Raw genomic sequence first — 16,911 nt, 5'->3', positions numbered from 1 at the left:
GACCTCAGTTTCCTAGGAGAAATATAGCCTTAAAAATGTTACCTACTTTCCTGACTTTTCTAAACAATTCAGATTAGTGACTATTGGAAGCTTTGGCCAGGGAGGATCTTTTTATTCTGGGTTTGAACAGCATCTAGCACAATGGGACACTGATCCGTGATTTGGGCTTCTAGGTGCTACTGCATACAAATAAATAGTAATAATTTTAAGCCCTTAGCGGAGACCCCAGCCCTGCTTCATAATCTACTAACACAGAGTCCCTGCATCAGTGGCGAGGCCTATTGACTGACATGAGACTCTGAATGGGCACAGGAACATGTCCTAGCTGGTACCAGTGTGTTATGGGGGCCAAAGGCACCTATCCTATGCACTGGCTTAAGTTGCACTCTGTGAGTAGTTCCATTCACTTCTACCTTACTACAGTGAAAAAAGTTAAGCAGGCATATTAGTCTTTGCAAATCGGGGCCTGAGTTTGCAACCTGCTTTGTAGGCTTGCTGTCTATTTGTTCGGCAGTAACCTGACCTGGAGAAGGTAAGGCTAAGGCACCTGTAAGTTCCCCATCACTTATACTGGATCCTGATTACCATCAAGCTGCATGATTAAGTACCAGAAGCATCAACAATTGAAGGTTTGTTTGATTGTTTGTTTGTTGAATCTCCCCTGGGGCCCGCAAGCTGAAGTTATCACTGAATGCCTGTTCCCATACTTGTCCCTCTCTCCTACACACTCCCCCAACAAGGCTGTACACAGCCTGCTCCATCCAACACACTTTAGAGCCCCACCCGATGAAAGGTCTGACTGACCAGTAGTACAGCTTTTGTAGAAGTACTCCACATGCAAATCTGTAGCCCTCTGAATTCTCTGCTGCCTTAAATAAGACAGGTTTCAGAGTAGCAGCCATGTTAGTCTGTATCCGCAAAAAGAAAGGGCGTACTTGTGGCACCTTAGAGACGAACCAATTTATTTGGGCATAAGCTTTCGTGAGCTACAGCTCACTTCATCGGATGCATTCAGTGGAAATTCATCGGATGCATCCGATGAAGTGAGCTGTAGTTCACGAAAGCTCATGCTCAAATAAATTGGTTCGTCTCTAAGGTGCCACAAGTACTCCTGTTCTTTTTGTTAAATAAGACAGTTGCAGAATCAAACAATAAATGACAGCAAAGGAAGAGGGGGAAAAATGTTTTCAGATCAGATTTGAAATAAGGTGAGGCAGGGAGGCAGGGTGCTGGAAAGCTGTTCAGACACCTTTATTTCTTATCCGTGTATTGCACCCTTTTTTCATATCTATTCAACCTCTTGATCCCACTTCCCAGTATGAAAGTGAAAAGAAACAGACCATGCAATACACACTCCTGGATGCAGGATGTGCCCATCACAGTGGATCTGGTCCTACCACGATGTGTTCAACCCCTGCTAAGAGTCAATGAGCATCCTTCCCTCCCATCAACTTCCGCAGGAGTTGAGGGCACTCAGTACTTTTCAGTATCAGGCCCACTAGAGTGGAATTATAAACCTGGGACATTGTGTTCACCTACGTATGTGTGGGCACACACACACACACATACACACACTAGCCAGCAGCTTTTTGGTGTAGATTAAACACATCTATATTTGTAGGGAACAAAGTCCCAAGAGACTCTAAACCACATCAGTAATGAAAGAGTTAAAAAGCTGAGTAAAGGCTATTTTTAATTCCTGTGAGTCTCACAGATGCACTCTTGCAAATTCGACCTGTACCACAGAAATCCTACATTGCAGTGCCCTGCACCCCACCGAAACTCTTCAGCCTGCTGTAAGTAAGCCTCAGCATGGGCAAAATTGGGGGTGAACAGTTGGAGGAGGGGCTCAAGCCCTGGGCCTTTGTAGCTGAGGGGTGAAACATTGAGATCCTGCAGAGAAGGAACACAGAAACCCTCAAGGCAGAGAGAAATAGACCTAGACAAAAGCCCGTTACATGGTTGCAAATCACCCCACTGCTGTTATTTTATTTACTGCAGTCTGCAGGAGGATTGTTTTCTCTTTGCAAAATTTTTAAGCTTCACGGTCCTTTTTCTTTTTGCTCCACAGCAGCGGTCACTTACACCACAGTGCCACATACAGACAGATCTCACCTTCAGCTCCTCAAGGGAAAAATAATCCTGCCGCTCTGGATATACTGGGTACAAAACCAAACCATCACACGGCATCCTCCTGCGACTTTAAAGAGATTGGACTAGTTGCTATCTTGTTAAAAACGAAACCTTTACTGGCAGTCACTTTATGTCCTGTAAGTGCAGTTTACTTCTGTGCTCTGATGGTGAGCATGGTATAAGTGCCTAGGCAAAGACAGGCCATCTCAGTTATAGCTAAAATACCTACTGCTGGTGTAAGATCATCGGCTGGTGTAAATCTGTACCACTCCATGGATTGCACCTGCTGGAAATCAGGCCCAGTGTTTTAAAAACTCTTTTTGTAAGGGCTCAGTGTTTTATTTATTTATTTGGCGGTGGGTGAGAGACAGAGGAATGTTGCTCAGCTCCAGTGTTTATACATTTCCAACAGCGTTCCTGAAAAAAACATTCCCTTGGAGCTTGCACTCTTAGTCTGGGATCTCACCCTATCTGTCAGTAGCAATTTTGGGGATCTCTTTCTTGCCAGGGTGGTTAAAATAATTACAGTACTTAGATGTTGAGTCTAATCCACGGATCCAAACTGTGTTTCCACCCCCGACCCCCCACTTTCTTGAGCTTTTACACTTTGAGAGACAGAGAGTTTGCTAGAGCTTCTTTCACAATCAGCTCTTGGATTTGCAAACTGAGGTTTGGATACTATTTGCTGGGAGTGTGAAGTTATCTGCAATCCAAATCTGGAAAGAAAGAAGCTGGTCATGTCCCTCTGTGGGAATAAATGGCTCCTCTTCTTTTGGTAAACATTTCTTTGCAATCCAGCCAGTAGCAGACTAGCCTTTGGGGCCAGAGGGGTGGAAGGGGGGGGGGTGAGAGGGAGGGGAAGAAATGTCACTTCATAACAACAAGAGGCCATGAGCTGAGCTATCTGCCTGCTTTAAACAACATAAACCAGGAAGTTGAAAGGAGAACATGTAATAAGTGTGCAGCCTGAAAAGGTGGGTTCTCTCCCTCCTGTGACAGGTTTACAGAGGTATTTACAAGGTGTTTGAGCAGGTAATTAGCACCCAAACCAAGCTGCAGGAAATAGTTCTGGTCATCTCAGATGCAGAATACATAATGAGCTGGAGGGCTTGATTTTCAATGGATGATTTACTCAGAACAATGGCCCCAAACAGAACTGAGTGCAGGACTTACGGATGGTAACTTTAGAGCCAGTGGGCTCCTTTCCCATCAGTTTACAACAGTTTTTTTTTTAAATGCTGATAACATTTTAAACATTTTGCAAGAAAAAGTTTTCTTTGGGGGAAAAAATACCCTTGAATTTGTTAAAAAAGAAATGCCTGTGGATAAGGAAACCCAGACTGTGAATACACCTGTTGCCAGCCAAAGAGAAATGTTTGGTGGTTTATTTCAATCCAAAATCTTGAGGACATCTTATATTTTTTATCTAACCTCACTCTAGAGATTGTAAGTGTTGCATTTGATAGATCCCTTGGAACTAAACTTCTTTGCTATGCTCCATTGGACTAAAATATTAATATTTTAGGCTGGGAAATAAAATTACAAATATAATCTGAAATACTCTTAAGGTGGAGGACAAAGCTAATGTGACCCTCATGAATCTCAGGTTTTTAAACAGTCCTTTGTAGAAATGTTTATGCCATTGAGAAGGAAGTTGTTCTTAATGCAACTCCTTTCAAATGCATCTCATGCTTTCTAATTTATAGCTGTATGCAGCACAATATGCTATGGCCTTGATCCTGCGACTGGATCTGCACGCACTTCCCCCTAAGTAGAGCTCCCGGGAGTCCATGCTAACAAACCTGATTATAGATTTGGGGCCATAATTAGTAATTGGTGATTAAGGGCCTGTCTGGACTAGAATTCTCAGCTGTGTCACTAGTGCACACACCCCTTGTACAGACACGTCACATCATGCAATTTTTTTTACAAGTTCAACGCATCTACAGTGGGGCTGTGCATTAGCGGAGCTCCACCAGTGGAAAAACCCCAGTGTGAAAAGCTGCTGTCAGCAGCTTCCAGAGGAAGCCGTTCGCAAGGCACAAGAAGAAGTGTTAGCACTAGCAGGCCTACAAAACCCAGGAATTGTGCTACATTTTCTTAAGCGCCATCTACTGACACGTCATATTTTAACTATTTCCGTATCTACAGATGTAGCACGCTCCTGTAACATCCAGTAGAGACAGGGAGGGCCCCAGTCCTAAAAACATTTACACGCGTGCTTACCTTGAAGCAGCGAATTGTCCCATTGACTTCATTGTGACTACTCAGGTGCATGAGTAAGTGACAGGGTAACCCACTGATCAGTGTGTGTTGCGTGTCCTATTCTGTGCCTGCTCCACAGGGGACATGAAGGTGGTACAACCTCTAGCTATAGACATTAGTACAGTACTTTAGCTCAAGCTGCAGAGAGATGCCTCTAGCTCTGGAGGTCCCTGCTTCAGTCCCTAGTGTGTCAACCAGGATGATGCCTCTCATATGAATGAAGCTTTTCCTCACTGAAGAGTACAGCTAAATTAGCTCAGTAGGTCTCTCTGTTGTAGGGCTATTAACAGAACTCCCATACTGCCTCACTTTCTACCTGCAACTGCCTTCAATTAGCTACAGTTAGGCTGACTGGGGCCCAACAACAACTAACTATCAGAGAGCAGTAGAAGACACAGCCATGAATTCCTCCTTCAGGTAAGAGTCTCTAACTTCATTGGGATCCATTAGTCTTTCCTTAGGTTTCAGCGTAGCAGCCATGTTAGTCTGTATCCGCGAGAAGGAGGACTTGTGGCACCTTAGAGACTAACCAATTTATTTAGTCTTTCCTTAGAACTTCAGCTGTGCACAGCATCATGGGGTTAACTAGAAAACTCTTTAAACAGAGGAAAAAATAAGAAAAATTAAATCCCTTTGTACTCTGGGAAAGGGTTGAAAAGACAGCAAGGCCTGATCTATATTAGTAAACCTTCACTGGTGTAACTAAATTGATTTAATAGTAACCTACTTGCACTCATATATAGGCACTTAAACCAGTTTAAATTGTGTGTACACTGATTTAGCTTAATGTGGTAAGTTCATTTTAAAACTAATTTTAGCTTAATTAATGGATTTACTTGTAAATGGTTGTGAACTTAATTCAGTATTCAAAGAATGAGCATTGTAAGTTTGGTGAGGATACATTGAATATACACCACCTACCTACCTGCTTTAGTGCTAAATATTATCCAGAACAAAATTCTGTCCCCATGCTCATCTCTACTCTTTGGATGGATGACCTCACTCACCCCAGAAATGCAATGAATGATTTTAGTAGGGACCAGCAACACTTTAAGAAAGACCCTGAGGAATAAGGTCTTTAACTGAAATTCCAGGGTTTATTATGTTAGAATCTATAGGCCCCCAACAAAGAATGTGGTCACCACTGTATTAGGTGTCATACAAACATACGGTCAGAACAGTCTTCATTGTGGCCAACTCCAAGCAATCAAAAATAATGAGTCTGGCCCTCCAAAGTCATGAGCTTGGCTTAGAAATGGTGAGTTTTTAAATTAATGAATTTTAGGTTATTTCAGGGGTTCTCAAACTGGGGGTCAGGACTTCTCAGGGGGTCGTAAGGTTATTACATGGAGGGTTGGGAGCTGTCAACCCCCACCCCAAACCCCGCTTTAAGAAAAATAGGGGCTTTAAGGAATAGGGGCTTTAAAAAAAATAGCAAATATTGTGAGACTTGTGATAAAATCATGAGTTGCCAACACTGCATCCCTGTCCTGCAGAGTTTACATTCCAAATAGTCAAGACAAAATAGTGTGTGTGTGTGTAGGTTCCAGGGAAACAGAGGCACAGAGATCTTGACCTTGACATGCCCAAGGTCATCCAGCAGGTCAGTGACAGAGCTGGGAATAGAACCCAGGTCCCCTGACTCCTACTCCAGTGCATTAGCCACTGGCTCTCAGGGACAGAGAGGTCAGAATGTAATTATTTGAGGTAGAATTGAGCGGAGATGCGGGACAATGTGAGTAACTTTACTGGCCGCTGAGTTAAACCTCTGTTTCCATTTCATCCAAAAAGTGCCTCTTTTGTGTGTGTGATTTGTCAAAGTGTGCCTCCTACCACCATGCTGGGGCATGGTTCATTGACTTGTCACCTCAGCATCCCTTCCTAAAGCAGCTTGGATCATCTGAAGTCTCCCATCGCAGTACTGACCAGGCATGTTCCACGATGGTGGATGAAAGGATCAGTGCTACTTTGCGCTGTAAAACCAAACTGCAAGAGTAACCAGTTTTAATTTTGGGGTGTTCTAAAAGTATAGGCACCTGCATTTGAATTGCGAGTTAGGGCCAAACGTACTACCTTTGATCCTTCTACGCAACTCACAGTGATGTTCATGCCAATATATGACCTTTAGAGTCTGATTTTCAGAAGTGCTGAGGAATCAAGAGTTTCTTAGTCTGTCACTTTTGGGGGGGGGGCCACTGAGGGCCTCTTAGTATGTTGTAGAGCCAGAATTTTACTAAAGTCCCAAATAAATAATGTAGCTTGTATTTTTGTTCTTTTTTTTAAAGCAGCAGCAGCAGCAAAATATAAATTCTATGTACAAACTGCTTTCGGTGGCTTCAGATCTGAGCATAACTTATCCTTATTAATTTGTGTAATGACTTTAATAATGATTAATGTGATGCTGTAATAAAAACATACTGATTACTGCACAGTTAGTGCAGGAATTAAATTAGGAAGCATTTAACTCACATGAAGGTTTTAAATCTCTTTCTGAATGCTGACAGATTCAGGCTCCCAGATTTCTCTCTGCAGAGTACACTTTAGCTTTGGACATACCTTTAAAGACTTTAAACAGCTTGAGACTTGTAGTTTGCCACAGGAGCTTACAGCAAATTCATGTTTCTGGGTTTTAAACGATGAGCTGGAGTACAAGAGCCCTGCTCAGGAAGTCACAGGTGGTGAGAAAAGGTGTAGCAAGGTCATTTGGAACCACATACATTAAGGTTGTATCTTTAAAGTCAATTCTAAATTTAATTGAAAGAGGAGGGCAAGGGAGCTAGGATAGGAGCAATGTAGTGATTTATTTTGAAGCATGTAAGAAGTCATGCAGCTGAATGCTAGACGAGATGGAGTTTTAATAAAATGGCATTGGGCAAGTCAGCAGGAAAAGTGAGGACTGGATTAGATGAAGGATCTCTCTGTGTGTGTGTATGTATAGTGTGTGTGTGAGAGAGAGAGAGTGCGTGGCATTTGCCAAAATTATATTGCTGTTCTTACAATGGTAGAAATGTACAAATGTGCGCATCAACTGAAAGATTAGGAGCAAACCCTGCTTGTCAAATCAAGAACTTCAGCAGAAGATTTTGTGTGACTCCTTTAGTTATAAGGAAAGTGGATATATGAGTGGAAATTGGAACCAAATTTCTGATCTGTAAAAAATGACACTATCACAGAGTTTATACTGAGTACTAATAATCATAGAAATACAGGGTTGGAAGGTTATCTGGTCCAGCCCCCTGCACTGAGGCAGGGCCAAGACCATCCCTGACAGGTATTTGTCCAACCTGTTCTTAAAAATCTCCAACGATGGGGATTCCACAACCTCCCTTGAAAGCCTGTTGCAGTACTCATAATACCTACCTCTTCTATACCACTTTTTTCATCAATAGATCTAAAGTGCTTTACAACGGAAGTCAGTTTCGTTATCCCCATTAGAGAAACTGAAGCACAAAGGGGGGAAGTGATTTGCCAAGGTCACCCAGCAGGCCAATGACAGATCCTAGGACAGACCCCGGGTCTTGTGACTCCCACTCTAGTACACTGTCTGGTAGGCCACACTGCTTCAGATGACACAGCATTCCCTTACTCCCTCAATTATGGCTGCTCATGCTCAGTGAGACAATAGCAGGCTTCCTTAATTTTTCAAGTTGTTTCATGCACGACATGCTGGGTAATAATATGAAAGGACTCTATCCTTAAAACTAAATTGGCTCTAAGAGAACTATTTACTGAAACTGCAGCAGTTGCAGCACCTCTGTATTCTCTCACGGTGCATACAAACTGGATCCTCCAACCTCTTCCCTCCTGTGACCTATGCTTGTCCCTCCAAGTTCCTGGCAGGTTGCCACACAAGCAGCAGGGCTGTTTCAGAGGTCAATTTGTCAGGGGCTGAAGATTTTTCCTAATAATGCATCTTTCCCTCTAGCCTTGCCCTTTGTTCATTTGGGCCAGTGATGATAAACCCTCTGTGATATCATGAGCTATTTCTGTGGGATTAATAAGAATGTCACAGGAACAACTTGATACTGCTTGTTTAGAGATGGGGAGGCAATCATTGGGATCAGAGACTTGGATCTTCTTTACACAACTTTCTAATGACCAATATTTTTTTTTTTTTTGCTTCCCCCATGTGTCCCGATATTTTGTCTGTTTCATCTGGTCACCCTATGATCCAATCTTCAGTGAAATCAATGCGTCTCTCTCTCTCTGAGGGCTTAAACACCCATTAAAGTCAATAGAAAGACTCCCAATGACTTTGGTGGACACTAGGAGAGAATACCTTAAAATAAAGGGGTGTTCATTTAACACTTTAACTGTCAATGTCTACTGTACGTACATTAATTTGATTGGTAATCTAGGAAATTGTAACCTCAGGGTTATGGCTACACTGATATCAATATTTTTCTATTGTCATTTTATCAAGGATTCTTTCCTTTCATTTTTTAAAATGAGAAAATTATAACCCAGGGCATATCCTGTAGTAAGTACATAAATATAGACACCGGAATTTGCCTGCTATACAATTGCACCTCGACTAGGTAAATGCATAGATCCTTTTGTTTGATGTTAGCCTTCTATTAAGCCACAGCCGGTTGTGCCTACAGTGTTACAGTGTGGTAATGGGATGTGTCTGGTAGTTGCTTTCATAATCCGTTTCAGTCTGGATGGTGAGTTTCAGTCCATGTATGCTGTGGAAGTTCACTCCATAATGAACGGTGGGTGAAATTCACCCAGCTTTTCTGCACCCATAAAGGTCTATGCAGCCATTAAGCTGTTAAAATAGGTCTCATGTGGGACTTAAGTCTTGCATAGGTTGTGTGGTGACTCTCTGCACCCTGATCTAGAGCTCACTGAAATCACTGGCAATGGGTCAGGCTTTTTAGTCCATATGTTCTGTGGGTGAAATCCTGGCCCTCATTGAAACCAATGGCAAAACTCCCAGTTGCTTCAGTGGGGCCAGGATTTCACCCTGTATGGTTGCAGGCATACTTCAGAAAGGCCAGTGTTGCCATCGTCACAGTTTGATTGCAACACTTGTGATTTTTGGCATTTTCTCTTAAAGCCCCAGTTTATGGTTTTTGGGGGCCTGACTCACGGCCTTTTTAACACTTTGGGTTGGCAATAAGGCATATATTAAAATCCTCAGTTTTCTTAAACATCAGTGTTAATCTGCCAATTTTTACAGTATTTCATTAATATTTTAGGTCGTCAATAAAAGACCATGGCATTGAATTTTTCCAATATCTGTCAGTCTGTCTATATGATAAGATTCTAGGATCGTCATCTGTCTCTGTGTCACTCTGTGTCACCATGTCAAGTGAGCTAGACCATTGTGATATCAGCAGTAACTCAACCAATCGCCACCTTTACTCTACAGCTAATTTGCATACAATTCCATTGTTGAATGAGGGAGACTGGTGGATTATTTGGCCCTACTGTTTCACCCATGCAACAGTGGGGGCTTTGAACTGCTAGAGATTTATAACCTTCCATAAAAGGACAGTTCTTACCAGCTTTTGGTTTTTGTAGCTAGTTATGGCAGGGTTGTTGGCTCCCAAAATGACTTCATGTGGTTGAACATTGTGCAGGAGGTCAGACTAGATGATCATAATGGTCCCTTCTGACCTAAATATCTATGAATCTAACTTAACTCTCTGGTTTGTTTATTATGGCTTTGACTATGTTAAGAATTTTGTCATAGGAAGGCACATAACCTAATTGCATGCTTGCACTTCCTCCAGTAGTGGTTGGATTTTTATCAGCTTCATTGCAGATAATTTGGAAAGAGTGCAATTATATCAATGGAGAATTTTATGGGCTTGCTCCCGGACCACTGAAATCAATAGGAGTTTTTCTGTTGATTTAAATAGCATAATTGAGTCCATATTTTTCTTGTATTGCTTCTAATGTACCCAGACGTCTAGATGCCCATTCTTTAGGTTCTCATGAAATTCTGTTTCCCGTTTATCAGTTATGTCTTTCAAATAAATTTTTATTTAGAAAATTTAACTTTCTGCATATTTCCCTCTCATATTTCCTCCTTTCCACTATTTGGATTTAAACAAAGTATGCCCAGTTCCCTCAGTACACAAAGACTTATTTTCTGTTTTTGGAGGCACAGTGTCTAACGGAAAGTATATGTCATTTGGAAAAGATAAAAGAAGGTGTTTATTACAAGTTTTCTCTAGGGCAACTGTGACAGAGATGCTCCCTGGCAAAGAGTTCCCTGTTTTTTGCAAACAACTCTTGTCTCAGTCCTGACAAGCTCGTTACACCAAATACATGTCTTGAATGGTACTTACCTTACATGTTACCCTTTATGGATATCTACAAAATGCTCTTAACTTATAAAAACTCATAATCATTGTGTGACATATGTATGGGTAATATTTTAAAATAATGTAATTATATTGAAAGTATGTTTTTTTGGACTTGAAGTAAAAGTCAGTCACTGGGGGATAATATGTCTCACTGATGACCATTCAAGTAGGAAGGAGTTGTCACCCCACCCTAGTTAGCCAGTTGTGTAATACAAGGTACATTTGTGTTGCCTTGCGCCATCCCAAGACATTAAATGAAAAACCACCCGAGACAACTGCAAACAATCAAAACCACTCAGAGGTAAAAAAAAAAAAGGACCACAACAAAATACAGGGGATTGCCCTGTCTATGAGTAGAAACAAAAGACAGTTTCAGTAGAACCCAGAATGCTTGTGGAGCAGGGGTGTTTTCATGGAACTTTGGATCCTGGTTCCTCTGAAGCCAGTCAGCTCTGCAACAGACTGAGCTTGGGGTTGGAGGGAACCTACTTTGTTAGATAGGAAAGGTAACTATTGATAAAGATAGGCACTAGTTAATGTATTATGATTTTCTTTGTATTGTAACCATTTGTTTCACTCACTCTCTCTTGTTTCTAGTTGAACCTCTATTCTTTCTTAAATATCCCTTTTCATAGAATTGTTGAATCACAGAATCTTAGGACTGGAAGGGACCTCAAGAGGTCATCTATAGTTGTCTAAGTACCCAATGAGAAATGCCCACTCAACCCAGTCAAAATCTTTCTCTGCATCTAGAGATAATAAATACAAGTTCCTGTTGTTTTGACTAGGTCAAGCATATACAATTTAAGATGTATTGACGGTTGTCTCATTAATATCTGCAGGAAATAAACCAACTTTAGGCCATGAAACTTTAAGCACATTGAGGAGTCCCATTGACTTTAATGTGACATATCACATGCTTAATGGGACTACTCATGTTTAATATAAAGGCTTTTCCTAAATGTTTGTAGACTCAGAGCATTAGAAATTATTGCTAGGATTTCAAAGTGGCCCAAGGGAGTTAGGCATCCAAATCCCATTGAATTTCACTTAATTCTCTGAGACTCCTTTGAAAATCCTTGGCTATACATTCAACCAAGACTCGGGGTGTGGGGGAGGAATTGGGACTGGATCTCCAATTTGTGCAAATTGTCATAGCTCAGTTGAAATCAACAGAGCTCTGAAAATTTACTTCAGTTGAGGATCTGGCCCTTTATCTGTATTTAGGAGCAAGATTAGCTGATGGGAGCCATTATTTTGATCTTTGTGGTGTGGCTTGTCATATGCTGTCAGGAACTTTTCTTTTGCCTATCATATTATTAAAACCTCTACAGATCAGGGGGACAGTTCTTTTATAAAGAACATGAAGAAATTGTAGGAGAAGCCATCTGGACCTGACACTTTCTGAGTTTGACTTATATTTGTATTTCCAACCTCATCTGCTGAAATAGGTTCCTCTAAAGTTCTCTGTTTCAATTGACCTAAGCAGGAAATTTTATTGTTGAACAATTTCCTTCACATTTTGATACTGTGAGGCATATGAGTTTCTATAAAAATAATGAAAGAGATCTAGGATCGTTTGGGGACTCTAAATGCGTGTCCTTTAGATTTGGTTAGGCGAATAGCTCTTTTCAGGTCTTTCTTAATTGTCAGACCAATATTCTCTCAGCTTTATTCCTTTTTTCATAGAAGGAGTGTTTAGCCATGGTCAGCCTCAGGAGAAGACCTGATTTCCCCTTAGCATTTATTAATCGCCATATCCTCCCCTGCAAACCCAGAGCCAGATGCAAAACTTCTCTCTAAAAATATGATAGAATAGTTTCCATGGAGTTGCAGAGAGTGAGACCATTGATATGTTAAGTCACATGAAACTACTTTAAAAAAAAATCCAGTGCAGGATTCATATGCAAATTAGAACACAATGCAGCAAAGACTTAACAATGACAGGAAAGGATATAGGGCCAAATTCAGAAGTCCTAGCTCCAGACACCAAATTAAGTCAACCAGAATTCCATTGGATAAGGACTGAGTAAAAATTGAGTAAGAACTTCAGGGTTTGGTCCATGCTTTCTAAAGGTCCACATACCCACAGCTGAGGTATTGTACAATGCCTTTCCTTACAGCGGCTTAAAAAGGTAACCATCAAACAACAGAAAATAAATCTGTTTCTTACAGTAACCAAGTTAACATTAAAAGACTTGGAAGAGAGAAGAGGTGAACTGAGTACAGGAAGGGGGTGGTGGGGATTGCTTAGCAAGGGGACTAATCCCATCAAACTGTAGAATAGCAGATGACTCTGTCTTGTAGAGGATTCCAGAGCTGATTTTTTTTTTAAAGTATAGCAAGCCATAGGGCTCACAAGGTAGGCCATTCCTGCATCCCATTCCAACACCGCGATTATCCTACAGAACTTCCCTACTACCTTCTCCACAGACAGCACCATTCTGACATTGTTTGTTCCATAAATGAAATATTTTCTTCTTTGAGTGCCAAATAAATTGGGAGGCCTACTGGATGGCACTGTTTAGAATTTCCTCCCATAGGTTATCGCAAAATCTCTCTCTCTTTCTCTGCCCCAGTTAATATTTTTCTCTGTAATCAGTTGTATGGTGAAGTTGCTTTTCCTTTTAGTTTTATTATGCAATGCCTTGTGAGAGTCCCATGGTAAATTATATTTTCCAATTCCTCTTTCTCTTTACCCATCCAATGGTCTGCACTCATAAGCATCTTCTTAAACCTCTTAGCACAGAAAGGAAGACCTAAATAACTTTAAATCTGTAAAACAATGTTGGGAAATGTACTCTCTTATATTTAATCCATCACTCTTTGCCAGCAACACACATATAGCTGAAAGGGTCAGAGAATCATTGTGAGAGAGAAAAACAATTAATTTGGTATCAAAAGGTAATAGGATAAGGCCTTGCCAACCCCAATCTATTGTTCTGTAGCATTAACTTCTGCAGGTCAGATGCCACTGGTCGCTGACCTCAAGCTAAACAGGGTCAGCATGGGCTGATTACAAAAGAGATGTGTTTGCACTGAGCCAAGTGTGTCTGAAAAAAATTAATCTGTGCTCTTCTGAGGAGAAGACACAAGTAAACATCTTACATTTTAAATGTAAATATAATTTGAAGGATTCGCTGCATAAAGCCTGATTTCACCCACTGCTGTATGATTGTTCGTGTACTCTTTTTCGTCACATGGCGATTGTTCGTTGTGACTTGTTATAGCCTTAGTCTCATCAGTGTTGGATGTCTCAGCTGTACACCTAGAGAATGTGAAATTCTGTTGCTGGAACAAAGTGGTGGAAAATATCCACGCTCAGTATAATACCCCTTCCATCCCAGATTTCAATAAGTAATATCTTGGGGAAAGTTTTCATTGGGAGGTGCTTGACCTTATTAAGACAGAGGAGGCCAGAAAGCATGTGTGCCAATCAGTTAAGTGAATTGCACTGTGCTCTTTGAGAATAAGCATACAGTCACTATGGTTCTGGATAAACTTTATCTGAAGCATAGACACCTTTATAGATGCTCATCCAGATGTATTGGCCCATATTTTGGCTTATACTGTACTCACTTTGTTCCAGTCTGTCTGTGCAAAGATCATAAAGTTGATGGGTTCAGCTGCCTTTTATTTTTTTGTATTACGATAGTGCCCAGGAGCCCGAGTCAAGGCCCAAAATTCCATTGTGCAAGGCGCTGTACAAGCACAGAACACAAGCTGGTGTCTGCCCCAAAGACTTTACGTCTAAGTATTTTAAACAAGAGACAACAAATGGATACAGCCACGCTGATGGGGCAATACAGTGAGACAATGCTGGTCAGCATGATCGGGCAGTGGTCTCACCACACCATCTGCCTGACTGTTCTCAATTTTTTTTTTTGTAGGCGTCACAGCAGAGGAACATTTTAAGGAAAAACTTGAACTAGGCTAGTGATTGTGTTTTGTAGGTGGAACTCCTCTGAAGCGTGAGGGGCAGCATGGGGGGGGAAAAAGCCCAAAGGTAACAAGTGGGTGATGGAGGCTAGCAGCATGGTCTGATCAGAGGTGGGAGTCTAAAGTGGGCTGAGGGTCTAAAGTTCTGCCAGCCTGGGTGAATCCCTGGTGGCGTAAGATCAGTACTTCTATACCTACCTCTGCCAGTGCCTGGGGTAGGGGATTTGGCTAAAGTGCTCAGGCGCCGTGGCATTTCTGGGCTTCTGCTCACAGTCCCCTGGTGCTGTGAGCAACTGGCACAACTTAGAGTGCCATGGGACTGTTGAACTTTTGTGAATTAACACCTTGTACAGAAAGGACACAAAATCCTTCTTTCCAGTTTAAGTACTGATCCTCAACTGGTGTTAATCAGTGTAGTTCCATTGATTTCCATGGTGCTGCACTGTTTTACCCCCGCTGTGGATTTAGCTCTCCATTGTTAAATCCCCAAATACACATTTTTCCTTTTTATCTGAAGCAAAGGTAAAGCCAACACCAAACCCCTCTCTCTCTCCCTCCCCCCCCCCACCCCCGATTGAAGTGTCCTTGTTTTGGTACATCATGTCAGACTGTCTTCATTGTTTGCGTACACTCCAACTTTTACCTCTGGAGTTCTGGCACTGTAATAATTGGAAAGCTGTAAATGTTCTAGTTGACAGATGTGAAGTGTAATATTGCTGCATTGTAACATTTGAAACTCAAGCTCCAGGCAAGAGACAGTTAGCTAATTGAAAAACTCCTACTTTCCTATGCCACTTACCTGGTTAAAGTTTAATAGGATTTCTCCCCTAAAGACATTCATTTGCGGTATGTTTTAGACCTTTCAGAAGCATTTGATTTCTTCTTACCTATATTTCTGGTTACACCAGGGGCCTGATTCTGCAAAGTGCTGAGCACCCTTCAGCTTCCATTGACTCCAATAGGAATTGATGGTGCTCGGTATCTTGCAGGATCAGAGCTGTATTAAAACAATGTTTTATGAAAGCAGCAAAGATCATGCAGATGTTTCTCTAGAAAAGGAGTCTGAAAAAACAGCCTTCTAATAATTGCTAGCAAAACGATGCTGCTTTGCAGAGCCTCTGGAAGAAAACAATCCATTGAAGTCGCCTATGTCTTCACAAAATACTTAACTGCAACAATGCTCTTGGCATTGGATCATTGTGAACACTTCTGGAGTATTCTTGACTACAGCCAGACATTCTGTTTCATGTTGACTAACAGCCCTTTGTGCAGGCGCACAAAGCTGCAACGTTTGAACACAGGTCATGAAGATAATAGTTATAATCTTCTCCATTGCTGTGCCAGACACTTGAAAGGGCTCACCTGCTTCTGTGAAGGTACCCAGGTGTGCATGCAGGTATTCCTTCACCAGGAAAGGGCAAAATGCACTCTCTCTTCAGATGATTAAAAAACAACTTAAAGGAATAATAATAATAAAAAAGGGTCCTAAAGAGAATACATTGGGTAAACTCTGAAGAATGGAGTACCCTGCCTGGCTGTGTAGAAAAGTGATTGCCCTGCAGTGTCTGTCACCTAGGAACCCAATTGCACGGTCAACTGCAATAGTATGAAAGCCCCGTCAGCCCAGTAATCTCTAGTTTGTAATTGATTTGGTTTTAACAAATGTTAGCTAAGGCAAAATATGCATTAAGGTAAGTGCTAAACATCCATCAGCCTGACTGATTAGTCAAAGTAGGAATCGCTTGAGAAATACACATTATTTGCCATCAGATTAAGTAAAGTTTTGCTTCCACAGTCAGTTGGACTGCTAATAATTTGCCTGTAGTGGGATCAGCACACAGTTTTCCACTCCACTTTTGGTGGAAATATATATCTGTGAGGACGCATCAGTCCAGATCAAGATAAGGCAGAAACACAGGCAAGATGGAAATATTTTGTTTTCCAGCTGATCTCTCAGCAGAAAAAATGGCATGAAATTTTTTTATTGTATGTAGTTGCGGGTAATGGTAACTTGGTTTGACCATATGAGAATAAACAAATTAGAAAATAACTAGCTAAGACCATAACTCTTCTAGTAATATATAGATCAGATCATACCTATTAATTACACAAGTTTTGAGGTGGCTGAATCTTCTATGACATCACTTCTTATCCCATGTTTCCTTTTTCCTCCTCCTTGGCTTTTCCTTCTTTTCCCTCGCCTTATTTCCTTGCTTTTTAAAAGTATGCCAGCACAATTAAAAGTATATGTTAC

The sequence above is a fragment of the Lepidochelys kempii genome, chromosome 9 (assembly GCF_965140285.1).
Source record: "Lepidochelys kempii isolate rLepKem1 chromosome 9, rLepKem1.hap1, whole genome shotgun sequence".
NCBI classification, from domain to species: domain Eukaryota; kingdom Metazoa; phylum Chordata; order Testudines; family Cheloniidae; genus Lepidochelys; species Lepidochelys kempii.
Note: the sequence above shows the minus strand (reverse complement) of the source record.